The sequence below is a fragment of the Asparagus officinalis genome, chromosome 4 (genome assembly GCF_001876935.1).
Source record: "Asparagus officinalis chromosome 4, Aspof.V1, whole genome shotgun sequence".
NCBI classification, from domain to species: Eukaryota; Viridiplantae; Streptophyta; class Magnoliopsida; order Asparagales; family Asparagaceae; genus Asparagus; species Asparagus officinalis.
The window spans coordinates 32782807-32797864 of record NC_033797.1 but is presented as its reverse complement, the minus strand read 5'-3'; the positions used below and the strand labels follow the sequence as shown (position 1 = coordinate 32797864).

Below are 15058 nucleotides of genomic sequence, written 5' to 3'. Positions count from 1 at the left end.
TGTCTCGACCTGCAGATCGAGCATGTTCCTAAAAAAATATTGGTATACCAGCCAGCCTACCTGAAGAAGGTCATGGAGAGATTTTAAATGAATAAATCTTATGAACTTGGCACACCAATTGTTGTTAAATCCCTTGAAGTGGATAAAATACCCATACAAACCTAAAGAAGATAACAAGAATATTTTAGGACCCGAAGTCCCGTATTTGAGCGCGCTATTGAAGCACTTATTTATCTTACAAATTGCATCATGCCTAATATTGCATTTGTGTTACACTTGCTAGCAAGAATTAGTGCATCTTCTGAAAGGAGATATTGAAATAATATTAAATATATCCTCTGGTATCTTCAAGAGATCTTTATTTATTCTATAAAAGAAATCGAAATATGACATTGGTGGGCTTTCTGATGTTGGTTATATGACTGATCCCCATATTACCAAATCTCTGACTGGTTATGTTTTTCTCTGCAGTGGAACTATTATTTCTTGGAGGTCTATTAAGAAGACAATGTTTACAAGTTGAAACCACTCAGAGATTGTTCCTCTATATGTGGCACATGCGAACGTGTAAGGTTAAAATCGCTGATATAACACATTCGATGATCGTGTGACATATTAAACGAGGATATTACCCCCGCTGTCTTTTCTAAGGACAATCACTACAAGAAATCTACTATTTAACAACCAAAAATAGTGAAGGGATCCGTTGCCCGTCATTAATGTGCATATAATAACGACGGGTTTTAATCCCTTTGTCGAGTAATTACAAATAATAGAGAAATATTGTGATATGGGATAACGGTTTTTTAATCCCTTCGTTGATTTGATCCTACTATCGTCGTTATTGGGTCTCCTTAAAAATGAAGGGGTCCATTACCTTCATTGATGAGACTCCTAATCATAATTGGACTGAAATTAACCTATTTCTATTAACAAATCCCATAACCAAACCCGAAGCCCCAACTAAAACCCGAAACCGAATTTTACAAACCCACAAATCCTAATCATCCTCTAACCGCAAAAATAACGATTTAAACCCTAGTTAAAAAAATCCACCTCCTTATCATCATCGCCTCCATATCTCATCGTCCGCTCCCCCCGGTCGCCGTTGAGATCTCTTGCAGCAGGCAAAATATGTAGTGTATGACTAGCCAAGTGCTCCACATGCAAGCCTTTCGTGACGGCTTCGCCTCTCAGCGAGGAATCTATCTTCGATCGGGAGCGAAGGGATCAGTCCCTAATCCTCTCGCCGATGCTTCTCCTTAGATTCGGTATCTTTTTATAATTCTTCAATATTTCTTTTTATTTAGGGTTTGAAGGGGTAGATTCTTGTCTGTAGCTGAGGCTGTTCTTTGATCTACTTGCTCCTTGATCTATTTGGTCGAGATTGTACTTTGTCGATTATTTTAGAAATTTTTGTTTATATTCAGATGATATGTTATTTATAGCTTACCGATGTGATTTTTTTCTTCTATTTATGTCATGCTTTTTGTTGAATCTGTTCCTTTAAGATTTGCTGAAATTTGATAGAAACTTGAGCTTAGCACGAAATTTCTTACTTCATAGATGATTAACCTGCTGTTCCAATTTATTTGTTTCTTTAACAATAGATTGATTCGTGTGATTTTTCACTCTGCTTTTGTGTGGAATGGTTAGGATAGAGTCATGTATGATTACCTTTTGACTAGAGGCCTTTTCGCTTGTCATGGTTAATAAAGTTTAGCTATTATGTTTGAAATTTTTGAAAGTATGTGGAGACGTACTATAAATATCAATGTTCTTGAATATCTGATGGAAGTATTATCATGCTTTGCTAATTTCTCTAATTTTGTATTTCCAATAAAAACCCTATTATTGATCTTCATGTTGATCTCTTTTATAGATTCCTAAAAAATATCAATGGCCTCATTGAATATAGAGCGCATCCTTTCTGGCTTCAAAAGTATTTTCCTTCTCATGAGGTCGATTGTACTCCATGATGTTGCAGTTGTGAAAGAATGGAGGTCAGTCAAATTACTTCTTGCAAAGACGACTTCATTATAGGCTGTGAATTATGGATTTGTATCCATTCAAAACCTTAATTTAAGAATTGATATTTTTTGTTAGTGTTTTTCTTTTTTAGCTCGCTTGACAAGTGCATGTCCTTCATTAGCATGATGGCTTATTTCATTTCATTCAAATTTTCATTTAACTTCTGTCCGGTTCAACTTTACTTTGGAGCATGTATCACTGAGGTATTATTTGCTGCTATAGTTTCTTTTCTGTTTAATTTCATATGAATTTTCAGGCAAGAGATACAAAATATGTGGCCCTTGATGATGGGAGGAAGCTATGTCTAGAATGTTTGGATTCTTCAATAATGGACACCAGTGAATGCCAGCCTCTTTATCTGGATATACAAGAATTTTATGAAGGTTTGAATATGAAAGTGGAACAACAGATTCCATTACTTTTGGTTGAGAGACAAGCCCTTAATGAGGCCATGGAAGGTGAAAAAAGTGTAAGGCATCTGATACTTAAAAAAACATTGCATACATTATATTGTTAAAATTATCATATAGTTTCTTATTCCTTCCTGGACCATTTCCCGTTTCAGGGGCCTCATCATCTCCCTGAAACTAGAGGTCTCTGCCTTTCTGAAGAACAGACACTCAGCACTGTAAGATTTGTCAGTAACAACTTTAATGTGGATTCTATGTTTTACTTAAAAATATTACATTTATATTGAATAGTGTATAATTCATCAATAAGCTAAACTATTTTTTGCATCAGATTTTAAGAAGGCCTAGGATTGGGGCTGGAAATAGAACAGTGGATATGATCACAGAGCCTTATAGGCTTACACGCTGGTGTGAAGTAACTGCAATTCTTATTCTGTATGGACTACCAAGGTATTGCATATTTAATTTCACTTGGTATTCTTTTATGGTCTCATCGTGATGCATTTTTCATGTTTTCTAGTTGATAAACTTGATCCTTTATGTATTTTGCTGAATATTTGCAAACTTTTTATTCTGCAGTAGGTGCTAAAAGAAAACCTTAACAATCGGGTCATAGGTTCTTGTATATAATCTGTAACTTGATATGCAACTTGAGTTAGGATTCTAATGGAACTGAAAGTCTTGGTTCTTGTTTCCCTTTCTAATCTTTTGTATTGTGCCCCTATCTATAATAACCTTATTTTTCACACTTCTAATGTAACTCCTATCTTCATTGTTTCTTTCTGGCTCAGAAATTTTTTATGTTCCCTTTCTGTGTCCCTTCGTTGAGGAATTCAACTGGATTACCCAGTCATTTAATTGTAAAATTTAGAAAACATTACAGATTTCTTTTCTTTTTGAACAGATTATTGACGGGGTCCATATTGGCACACGAGATGATGCATGCTTGGTTGTGGCTTAAAGGTACTTTATCGAATAAATTCAAAACATTTTGTGCATAAAAGCTCAGATAGTATAATACAGATAACTTGTCACTCACACTGATAGGTGTTAACTAGCAATTAAATTCCATATAGCAGTTCAATAACCGACAGAAATAACTTGCAAAAATTGCAGAGAGACTTAGTCTGAGAGGTTTTTTTAGATCTATTGGGGTTAAAAAAATTGAGGCATGGTAGTTGCAATTACCTAGTTGCATGACTAGGTAATTATTTTTTATAAAATCTCTTATATACTTTTATGATTGACTACTTGCACGAAAAAATGTGAATTTTACTTAATAAGATAATATTTACTTAATTGATATATCTTAATTATGTGATTTTTTTAATTTTTCAGGCTATCCGTGCAAGATTAAGAGAGGTGGGGTAGCTCGACCGAGTCTTCTTTTGACGAGATGAAAGAATGTGTCTTCCCCAAACTTTTATTTTAATTTGTTATAGATAGTTTCATGTATTTTTCTTTGGAACAATTAGGATATTAACTCTTGTTATTAGTATTGAATATTTGAGGATAGTGGAATTTTATTTATTGATGTTATTAATGAATGGAATTTTTATTTTCCCTTTTATTCATTATTGGGTATTTTTAATATATTTGTGTAATGAATCTTAGTGTCAGGTTGAGAATAATATGATAGCTGCCTATGAATGGAAAAATTATTATTAATGTATATTAGAAATTTATAGTCTACAATGACGGTTTTATAAACCGTATTTTGTTCATCAACGAAGGGAAAGCACCGTCGTTAATGGGTTACTAATTACCCATTATGAGGACTTTTACGACGGTATCCAACTGTCATTAATTAGTCTTCAACGATGAGAAAATATCCCCGTAACTAATGATAACGACGGGAAAATATCCCCGTAACTAATGGTAACGACAGGAAAATATCCCGTCACTGATGGTAACGACGGGAAAATATCCCCGTCACTGATAGTAACGACGGTGATAATTACCATCGTAAATATTAACGACGGTAATATGTTCCGTCGTTATAGACTCTATAACGACGGGTAGTATATCCCTTCGTGACCCTTTAGCGAAGAGGGCTTCAACGACGGGTGACGAAGGGATTTTTCCCCGTTGTTAGCATATAATAACGAAGGTTTTCAGCTCTTTAACGAAAGGAAATCCCTTCGTTAAAGATGTAATTTCTTGTAGTGAATGTAACTTGTGTTGCATAAATGAGATGTGGAAAATTTTTATCCACTTACGCTCGAAAATAACAATGAAATTAACATAGATAAGTTCGCTCTAAGTAGTGACAATCTAGATGATTTGATCACTAAATCCCTTAATATATCAACTTTTAATTTTATGGTATCATGCTTGGCCACCACGGTATGCATAGACTTGAATGTTTGTTGTCTTGAGGGGAGCGAGTTATTTTTCAGAATAATCCTGAAGATCAAACCCCGAAGACGGTGGTTGTACTCTTTTTTTTTTCCTTAGCTAAGTTTTTGTCCCACTGGGTTTTCTTAGCCAAAGGTTTTTTAACGAGACAGCTAATGCAACACAAGTTTGGATCCCGAAGATCTATAGTTGTACACTTTTTTTTCCTTTGCTAAGTTTTTTTCTTAGTGAAAGGTTTTTAACGAGACAACTGATGTAACAGAAATATGTCATGTACTCTTTTTCTCGACTAGTTTTTTCCCACTGGGTTTTTCTAGCGAGGTTTTTAACGAGGCATTGACATCTCGAAGTAATGTCCAAGGGAGAGTGTTGAAATCTAAAAGATATTTTGTTGAAATCTAAAAGACAAAATGTATGTGGACATTACTTTGTATGAGTGTTGAAATCTAAAAGATATTTTGTTGAAATCTAAAAGACAAAATGTATGTGGACATTACTTTGTATGTGGACTATTAACTTGATGTGTTGAAATCTAAAAGACAAAATGTATGTGGACATTACTTTGTATGTGGACTATTAACTTGATGTCCTTTTCTATTCCATCATGTATCTATAAATTGGACCATGTATGGAAATGGAATTAGATGAATAAAATATTACAATTTCTCTTCTTCTCTTGTCTCTTGTCTCTTGTCTCTTGTCTCTTGATTTCATTTCTTTAGTATATTACATCAGGTATGTTTTATACTTTCTAGATGTCAATACAACCATGTAAATACCCATGTATGCAATCTTTTTTAACTAAAATTACAAGATCAGAGTTTAACAAAACAATCTTACTCTTTTACCTGATACAATCTAGTCAATGTTTTAAAAAGCACTAGGAGGTTCTAGGCACTGGATGTAGCGACTAGGTAGGCCCAGGTTTTTTAGCACTGATAGAGGAAGGGTTTTTCTCAAAGATCAAAAATCCAATCCTCACTTTTTTATTTGAGATGAACTTAGATTGAGTTCTAATATAATCCATTTTAACCAAACCTGTCCTCTTCATCCGTTGTTTTTCTTAAGGAGGGGGGTTATTCATTGGGGTACTTTGGGGTAAATTGGGTTAAATTGTTCCAATGAGGTAATTTTACCCAATGTGATAATTTGAGTGGGATAAAGTGGAGTAAAATGGAATAATGGGATAATTTGAGTGGGACAATTGATATAACATCTTTTTATAATATGATATTTATAGATCAATTAAGTTCAAATTTAACTTGATATTACATCAAATGATTAAATAAATCATCATTAATTAATCGCTGATTTATGCTATTGTTTGTTTTACTTGATCCCATGTAATAAATCATCATTAATTAATCACTGATTTATGCTATTGTTTGTTTACTTGCTCCCATGTATCAAATAGATCACTTTTTCCTGAACTACACAATTCAAACAAATCACAAAAAAAAAACATACTATAACTAAAAATAAATCATGTGATACATTCACTAAAAACTACTAAACCCAATTCCTCAGATGATGCAAACAATAGCTGTTCACAGTAAACCAAAGATCTGAGATTTTTCTCAATTCACCAGCTATTCATTTTAATCTTATTATCTTAAATAAATAGACTATCAACCCAATCAAATTCCCAATGGATGATTTGCAAATTAATCCAAAAAGGGAACTCAATCCACTGCCAAATTAACCTGTTAAATCACAAAACTAAAAAAACCCAGGGATGAGTAGGGATAGCGACGGGAGGGCGAGACATAGGTGATGGGAGGAGCAGGGACAGCGGCGGGAGGCTCGGCGTGGTCGGAGGTCGGAGCTTGTGGAGCTTGGAGGAGGAGGGGATGGCGCGATGGGGGTCGGAGGTCGGAGCTTGTGTTCGACGAAGATCGCGACGGAGATCGCGATGTTGTCTTCTTCTTCCCGTCGTCTTCTTCGACGGAGATCGTGATGTCGACTTCTTCCCCGTCGACTCAATCGATGATCGTGATGAGGTGATCTGGGGCAAAATTACCCCTGTCATGTTCCACCAAATAATTTTGGGTAAATTTTGAGGATGGGTCTGAGAATAGTTTATATATCTGGTGTAATTTTGGGGGGAAGTGGGGTATTGGGATAATTTTTACCCAACAAACCAATAACATCACAATGTTGACTCCAGTTCCAATTACACCAATGAATAACACCAAAAATTGGTGTTCCAAAAATTATCTCATTATCCTAATTTTTACACCAATGAATAACCCCCCTTAAGGGGGCTATAAGCCCCATTTTAAGGCGATGAGTCCATGTAAGTGGGCCATGTTTGCTTAGGCGCTCCAACTGAGTTAAAGGTTGGCTCATTCGGTTCAGATTTGAGAGAATCACTCAGAGATCAGATCAGAAGTCAGGCTTGGGGACGAACTTCTCAAAGCATTCTTCAGCAATGGAGAGTTTTAACACTTGGCTATTAACCGATTTTCGGTTCAAACCACTCTTTTCATAGAGTTTAAACTTGTTCTGAGTTCATAAACTCGTTATGAGTTCCTTCAATCGTTCCAGTGAAGTGAGATATTCAGATCGTCAACGAAAAGCAAACTCAATACGAGCACTCGATGGAGGCATTCCATCACCATCGTGAAAAACCAAGACTTAAATAAAGAGAAAGATCTACGTCAATCTTTCTCTCTTTTGTAAATCGGGAGACCAATCGAGAGGAATTGTAATTTCTTTTTCTAAGTTAGTTAGAGAGAGATTACATTTTGAGAGAGTTGTAATTCATTCTTTGTCTAAGTCAGTTAGAGAGAATAATATAGTTTTCTTCTCAATTTTCTTCTTTGCAATTTTCCCACAAACAATACATAGTGATGTCTGTGATTCAGGAAGAACATCTAGAGGAGGTAACAAATATTTTGTAACTTTTATAGACGACTGTTATAAATATTATTATCTCTACTTAATTAAGACTAAAGATTAAGTTATAAACAAATTCAAAATATACAAAGTAGAAGTTGAAAATCAGTTGGATAAGAAAATTAAAATACTTAGATCAGATAGAGGTGGTGAATACACTTCTAATGAACTAAAACAACTTTGTGAAGAGAATAAAATTATTCATGAAACAACTACTTCATATACACCTCAATCTAATGGAGTAGCTGAGAGAAAGAATAGAACACTAATGGATATGATAAACTCAATGTTAATTAATTCTTGTGTGCCAGAAAATCTGTGGGGAGAAGCCCTCATGATTGCTTGCCATATACTAAATAGAATTTCAATCAAGAGTTCTGATAAAACCTCTTACACAATTTGGAAGAATAGAAACTCTAATTTAGATCACCTAAAAGTGTGGGGGGTGCTCAGCAAAAGTTAAGATACCTAAGAATAAGAGAAAGAATATTGGTCCTAAAACTGTAGATGGAATCTTCATCGGTTGTGCTTTTGATAGTAATGCAAATAGATTTTTAATAATCAACTTTGACATTAATGAGATAGCCAACAACACCATTATTGAAGATAGGAATGCACATTAGTTTGAAAATATTTTTCCTTACAAAACAAGAGTAAGCAACACAGACCCTAACTCTAGCAACTCAAATCCTAGTTCTAATCCTGTTTCTAACCAGGGTGAATCTAGTTCTAGACAAATCGGACCACTAGAAAATCCAGAGGAACCTAGGAGAAGTAAGAGAACTAGAGTAGAAAAAGTCCATGAAGACTTTTATGCATTACTTGTAGAAGATTCTCCAGTTACATTTGAGGATGCAATGAAATCAGTAGATGCTCCGTTTTGGAAGGAAGCTATAAATAATGAGATTCAATCTATAGTACAAAACCATACTTGCGAACATACTGATCTTCCTCCAGGATGCAAAACTATAGGATGTAAATGGGTATTCAAAAAGAAACTCAGACCTGATGGAACAATAGATAAATATAAAGCCAGATTGGTAGCTAAAAGATATACCCAAAAATCTGGTATTGATTATTTTGATGTCTATTCTCCAGTAGCTAGGATTACTACCATTAGAGTCCTTATAGCTCTAGCATCCATTCATAAATTAATAATACATCAAATGGATGTTAAAACTGCATTCTTAAATAGAAACTTAGATGAAGAAATTTGCATAGATCGACCCGAGGGATTTGTTGCTTCTGGACAAGAGAATAAAGAATGCAAGCTTATTAGATCACTAAATAGTCTCAAACAAGCTCCAAAACAATAGCATATGAAATTTGATGAGATCATACTATCTTATGGATTTGTAATTAATCAAACAGATGAGTGTGTATATCATAAAATAGATAATAGCAACAAAATAGTGATATTATGCTTATATTTTGATGACATTCTTATCTTTGGTTCTGACATACAAACCATAAATGATATCAAACACTTTTTATCACAAAAATTCGATAGGAAAGATTTAGGTAAAGCTGACCTAATTCTCAACACCAAAATCCTGAAGAATGGGAATGGATATGTGATGTCACAATCACACTACATAGAGAAAATCCTTAAGAATTTCCATGATCCAAACTGTCAACCTGTTTCAACTCCATATGATCCTAATATACATCTAAAGAAAAATACATGTTATCCTCAATTACAAAGAGAATATGGACAAATAATTGGATCATTAGGATTCCTAATAAACTACACCAGACCTGACATTGCTTATGCAGTAAATAGACTTAGTAGATATACATCAAATCCTGACAAGAGTCACTGGGATGCTCTAGAAAGAATTTTGAGATACCTAAAAGGAACTATAAACTATGGTTTACATTATAAAGGTTATCCATCAGTATTAGAAGGATACTCAGATGCAAATTGGATTAGTGACTCGGTAGATATAAAATTCACTACTAGATTTGTGTTCCTTTTAGGAGGAGGAGTTGTTTCATGGAAATCTACTAAACAAACTATAATGGCTAGAAGTACAATAGAATCAGAAATGATTGCTCTTGATACTACTGGTATAGAAGCTGAATGGTTAAAAGATTTACTAACTGAAATTCCATTAATGCAAAAACTATTACCAGCTATTTCTATTCATTATGATTGCAGGTCAGTGATTGACAAATGTCACCAAGAGAATGCAAATGTGAAAATGAATCGATACTTGAAAGTGCGGTATAAATCCTTGAGATATAAGATGAAAAACTATATAATAGCCTTAGAATTGGTAAAGGATGGGGTTAAGCCCATAAAAAAATCACTGCAGTGGCAACCCAACCTCGTAGAGGTTCAATAGGTAGAAACAAACTGGATGAGTGATTAATTGTGAGGAGCATTGAACTTATTTTCTCCCATCCCTAGGATGATTAGTGATCATAAAAAGCAAGTGAAAGGTTGAGTTTAACTCTTAATGAATCCAAAACTCATGAGACAGAATGCTTACTTGCTCGCATTCTTATTAGGATTCACCTATATGTGTATAGTTGTGAGGCCGCGACTATGGGATCAGGGCTGCTCCTTAGTAACACACATGAAAGATACTCGTGCAAGGTTGATAATAGCGCAACTCGCTTAGAATTCTTCAAAACTTTACTATGTGTACTTACTATAGAAATCCGATAATGAGACTGGTTCAAAGCGTAGTCCACCAAGCTCTCACGGAACTATACAACTGTCACTAAGTGAAGGTTCAAACTGAAAGGTACATTCACCTATTACATAGTATAAGGGAACCATCAATCTTATTTTCAAAGTTCTTCTTTTACTCTTATTTCTGAATTATTTTAAGATAGTATAAGGGAACCATCAATCTTATTTTCAAAGTTCTTCTTTTACTCTTATTTCTGAATTATTTTAAGTTTTAAGTTATGTGGGGGTTCAAAGTTCTTCTTTTACTCTTATTTCTGAATTATTTTAAGTTTTAAGTTATGTGGGGGATTGTTGGAATTGTAACTTAAAACTTGAGAAAGTTTGGTCCCAAATTGGATCTCTAAGAGTAGACATCTCAACCAACCAGACGAAATGACTAGGCGAGTAGACAACTCCTAGCCAACACAAAAGGTGAGACGACAACTCCTAGTCAACACGAAAGGCGAGACGATAACCCTTAGTTGACACGAAAGGCGGTGTTAGTCGACACGAACTAATGAACGAGACGACAGGACGAGTCGACACCCTCTAGTCAACACGAAAAGCGATGTTAGTCGACACGAACAAACGAACGAGACGACATGATGAGTCGACACCCTCTGGTTGACACGAAAGATGGTTTGAGTCGACACCTCGAGGGTTTGGACTCGGAGTCGGGTCAATTCAGAAGGCACTCGCATTCTCGGCCCTAACCTGCTACACTTTGAATTATTATCATTTTGCTAACTGTAATAATTAAAACATGAATAACATTGAGCTAAGCATTAATGGACGAGATCGGTGGATCTGGAGTGCGAGATTAGTGGATCTAAACGATCTGGATGAACAAAAATGGCTAGAATTAATGGGCGAGAATAGTGGATCTAAAGGGTGAGAATGGTGGATCTTAACGATGGTTTTAAACCCTATAAAAGAACCTACAACCGTAAGAATTTAGACACGGTGAAAAATTACAACAGTTATTTCTTCTCTCCTCTTCTCGAATTACAACCTCTTACTATTATTCTTTTGTCGGTTCCTTGAAAATTGTGAAGAGTTCACAAAGCCTTCTTGAAGCTCGTGCTGACGAGAAGGAGGTCGCCTGACCGAGTATTATCGTATCTCCAAGATCCATTGCCACGAAGCTCTGTATAAGAGGGGGCAATTAGATTATTGGGACAGTGCTTAGTGCACGCTTCAAGCATCAGGTCGTATTCCTATACTTGATTTATTTTCTTTTAAATTAATTTTATTTCCGAGTTATAATATTAATCCACCATTATCAAATTTTGATTAACTGTTTAAAACTAATATTTCTGTGCTTATTTCAGTCTAAACAACAACTATTTTCCTAACAATCCAAGAATCTAATTGAGCTGTTTAGATTAATATCATGATTAGTATTCAGTTTCTTATGATAATGATGTTTACATTTCATAATACTGACATGTTATACTACTTGATGTTCTATTGATTGAATGCTTAAATTATGTCTATTGCATTATAATGACAAAATCATTCATTCATCATCAGATTATGACTACAAGTGAAATCATGTCTGCTAAGCCAGAGAAGTTTGATGGGAATAATTTCTGTCGTTGGCAAAACCAAATGAGAATTTGGTTAACGACTCTAAACCTAATAACTGCAATTGAACCCGACAACACATCTTCATCTAGACCAAACACTAGACAATCTTCCTCCACAGATTCCATTCCTATCCTGAGAACACCTCAAGAGATAGAATATCATTGCCTTCACAGAATTTTAGGAGCCTTATCTGATAGGTTATATGACATATATTATTCTATCACTAATACTAAAGTTTTGTGAGAAACACTAGAGAAGAAGTATGGTTTAGATGATACAGGAATTAAAAGATTTAAAGCCTCTGATTTTAACAAATTTAAAATGGTAGATTCTAAACCAATGAATGAGCATATTCATGAATTCGAACATATAGTTCACCAACTAAAAATGAATAGATTTATCTTAGATGAAACATTTCAAATAGTCTGTCTTATAGACAAACTTCCCGAGTACTGGTCAGATTTTGCCAAAAACCTTAACCATACCCAATGAGATCTTACCCTTGAACAAGTGTTGAATTCCATTAGAAGCGAAGAGCAACATAGACTCAGGGAGAAAAATGTAAAAAAATCCAAACCCAAAGAACTCAAAGTAAACAATGTTGAATCCAAACCCTTTCCCAAACACAAGAAACGTCCCTTCCATCAAAATCAAAATAAAACATTTAAGAAAAAAATTCTTTTATCAAAATAAGAACCATGTCCACTTTCAAAAGAATGAAGAACGTCGAGTCTGCTTTGTTTATGGACGAACCAACGATCTTGCTAAGGACTGCTTTTACAAGAAGACAGAACCGCCCAAGTCTAGGAAAGGAGGAACTCCACCTAATAAGTCACAAGTAAACATGTTAATATTTTTTTCAAAAATGATCCTTATTTAATTCTCCGCTACAAAAATGGTCTTTTTTGGGAAAATTATGTTAAGGCCCCAAAAGCAATATCTTCATGTGCTGCAGCCCTTTTACCTTTTTCTCATATGGTTCAACCCTAAGAAGTGTCACATCATGTGTTGCAGCCATTTTTTAACAATTATTACCTGCCAACTAAGCATAGAGAGATAATAAAAAGTTAAAACCCCAAAATGTCATTATCTTTTCTATTCCTTTATATTAAGTCTAATAACAGTTCATGTTAAGTCTAATAATAGTTCATGTTAAGTCTAATTTTAGTTCATGTTATGTCTAATAATAGTTCATGTTAGGTCTAATAATATTTCATGTTAAGTATAATAATAATTCATGTTAAGTCTAATTTTTGTTTATGTTATATCTAATAATAGTTCATGTTTAGTCTAATAATAGTTCATGTTAGATCTAATAATAGTTCATGTTAAGTCTAATTTCAGCTCATGTTAGGTCTAATAATATTTCATATTAGGTCTAATAATAGTTCATGTTAAGTCTAATTTCAGTTCATGATATATCTAATAATTTCAGTTCATGTTAAATCTAATAATAGTTCATGTTAAGTCTAATTTCATTTCATGTTATGTCTAATAATAGTTTATGCTAGGTCTAATAATGGTTCATATTACGTCAAATAATAGTTCATGTTAGGTTTAATAATAGTTCATGTTAAGTCTAATAATAGTTCATGTTAAGTCTAATAATAGTGCACACAAATATTGATGGTTGGATGCATGCCTTATTAGGCATTAATATTTGATAAATATGGATATCCTCCTATTGAAATGTGTGTATACATAATAATGTCACATGCATGTTGGTAAGGACTAATATTCAACCTTTGAATCATCTTCTATCCAAGTTTTAGTTCATCTTATCCAATGTGAACTGAGATTTGATATCCTTAGATTTGCATCAACTAGAAATATTAATGTAGTTATGACCATATCTTTGCAAAATACGACGCTACACATTCTTGCAAATAGTTCTCTAAACAAAATATGAAACTAATAAATTTTCATTTTTTTAGATATAAGCATATTTTAGATCATGTATACTACTCTTAAACAAATAGTTATGCTTGAGAGTGACTAGTCCTATAAAATAACTTGCAAACTCTTTAGTTCATGGATTCTTATACATTATTAGTAAGTAGATATATATTATTGATGTCTCAATATATTTACTTTTCTCTAGCAGATACAAGTAATGGATAAAAAATTCCACCAAATTAAAGTGATAGGGACCACTATTCCAATTTCCACCTTTACCTGATTTGATGGTGTGTCCTGTAGCTTCGTATTAAGTTGCATTTGAAATCCATGAATAACATTCCTGTGTTTTGAAGATGTATTTTCTGCGTGAACTACTTGATCTGTTCATAATTACTTGAGGAAAGCCTTTGTCCAATTTGTTGTTCCAGAAACCTAGGGAACCCTATTATGATTTGAGGCTCCAAATGCCCGAAATTCAGTAAAGGTTTCAGTCTTAGAAAAATAAATTAATCAGTTTACTGGCACAGAAGAGTAAATCAGATTTGAATTCATGCATGCATACTCATCTTTGCGCACACACGCATACATTCATCGTTTTGTTGCAATTTGCAAAATATTTGTTATTTTCAATCTTTTATGCTCACTTATCTTAGTGTTTAATTTATGTTCTGTTATTTTTGATAATTACAGAACTCAAGATCAAGGATGATGATTACACTGATATCTACAACCATACACTTGCAGTGATACTAGTGGAGTATGCCTCTGCTGTGAGTTTTATCCTGTGAAGTTCTTTGAGCTAAAGTAATCTTAAATTTATGCACATTTGACTGCTCAAATTGCATTTGATGAAAAGAAATAGCTTGGATTTTTCATATGCATAAAATCTATGTTTGTTGGTTATAGTGTAATTTTTTGCTTTATTATTTAAAATGTTGATGTACATCTCCATCATCCACAGGGCTTCTCATCTATATCTTGCTGTATTCGGCAGGTGTACGTGACTGATCTAACTGAACTCTTTACGTGGACCTGCTCTAGGTGTATTGATTTGACGACAGTATGTAGATCATGCTTATGCATTTCCTCTGACATTGATAGAAGTGCAGCTGCTTAGAATTGAGATGTTGCGAAACTAATTAATTAATTGAGAAGTGCATCTTATTCTGTAATTTGAACATAAGGGTAAGAT

The 15058-nt window shown here is 34.0% G+C and overlaps 1 pseudogene; it reads left to right on the top strand.

Annotated features, from left to right (window-relative positions):
- On the top strand, window positions 419-9866 carry LOC109838467 (annotated as a pseudogene).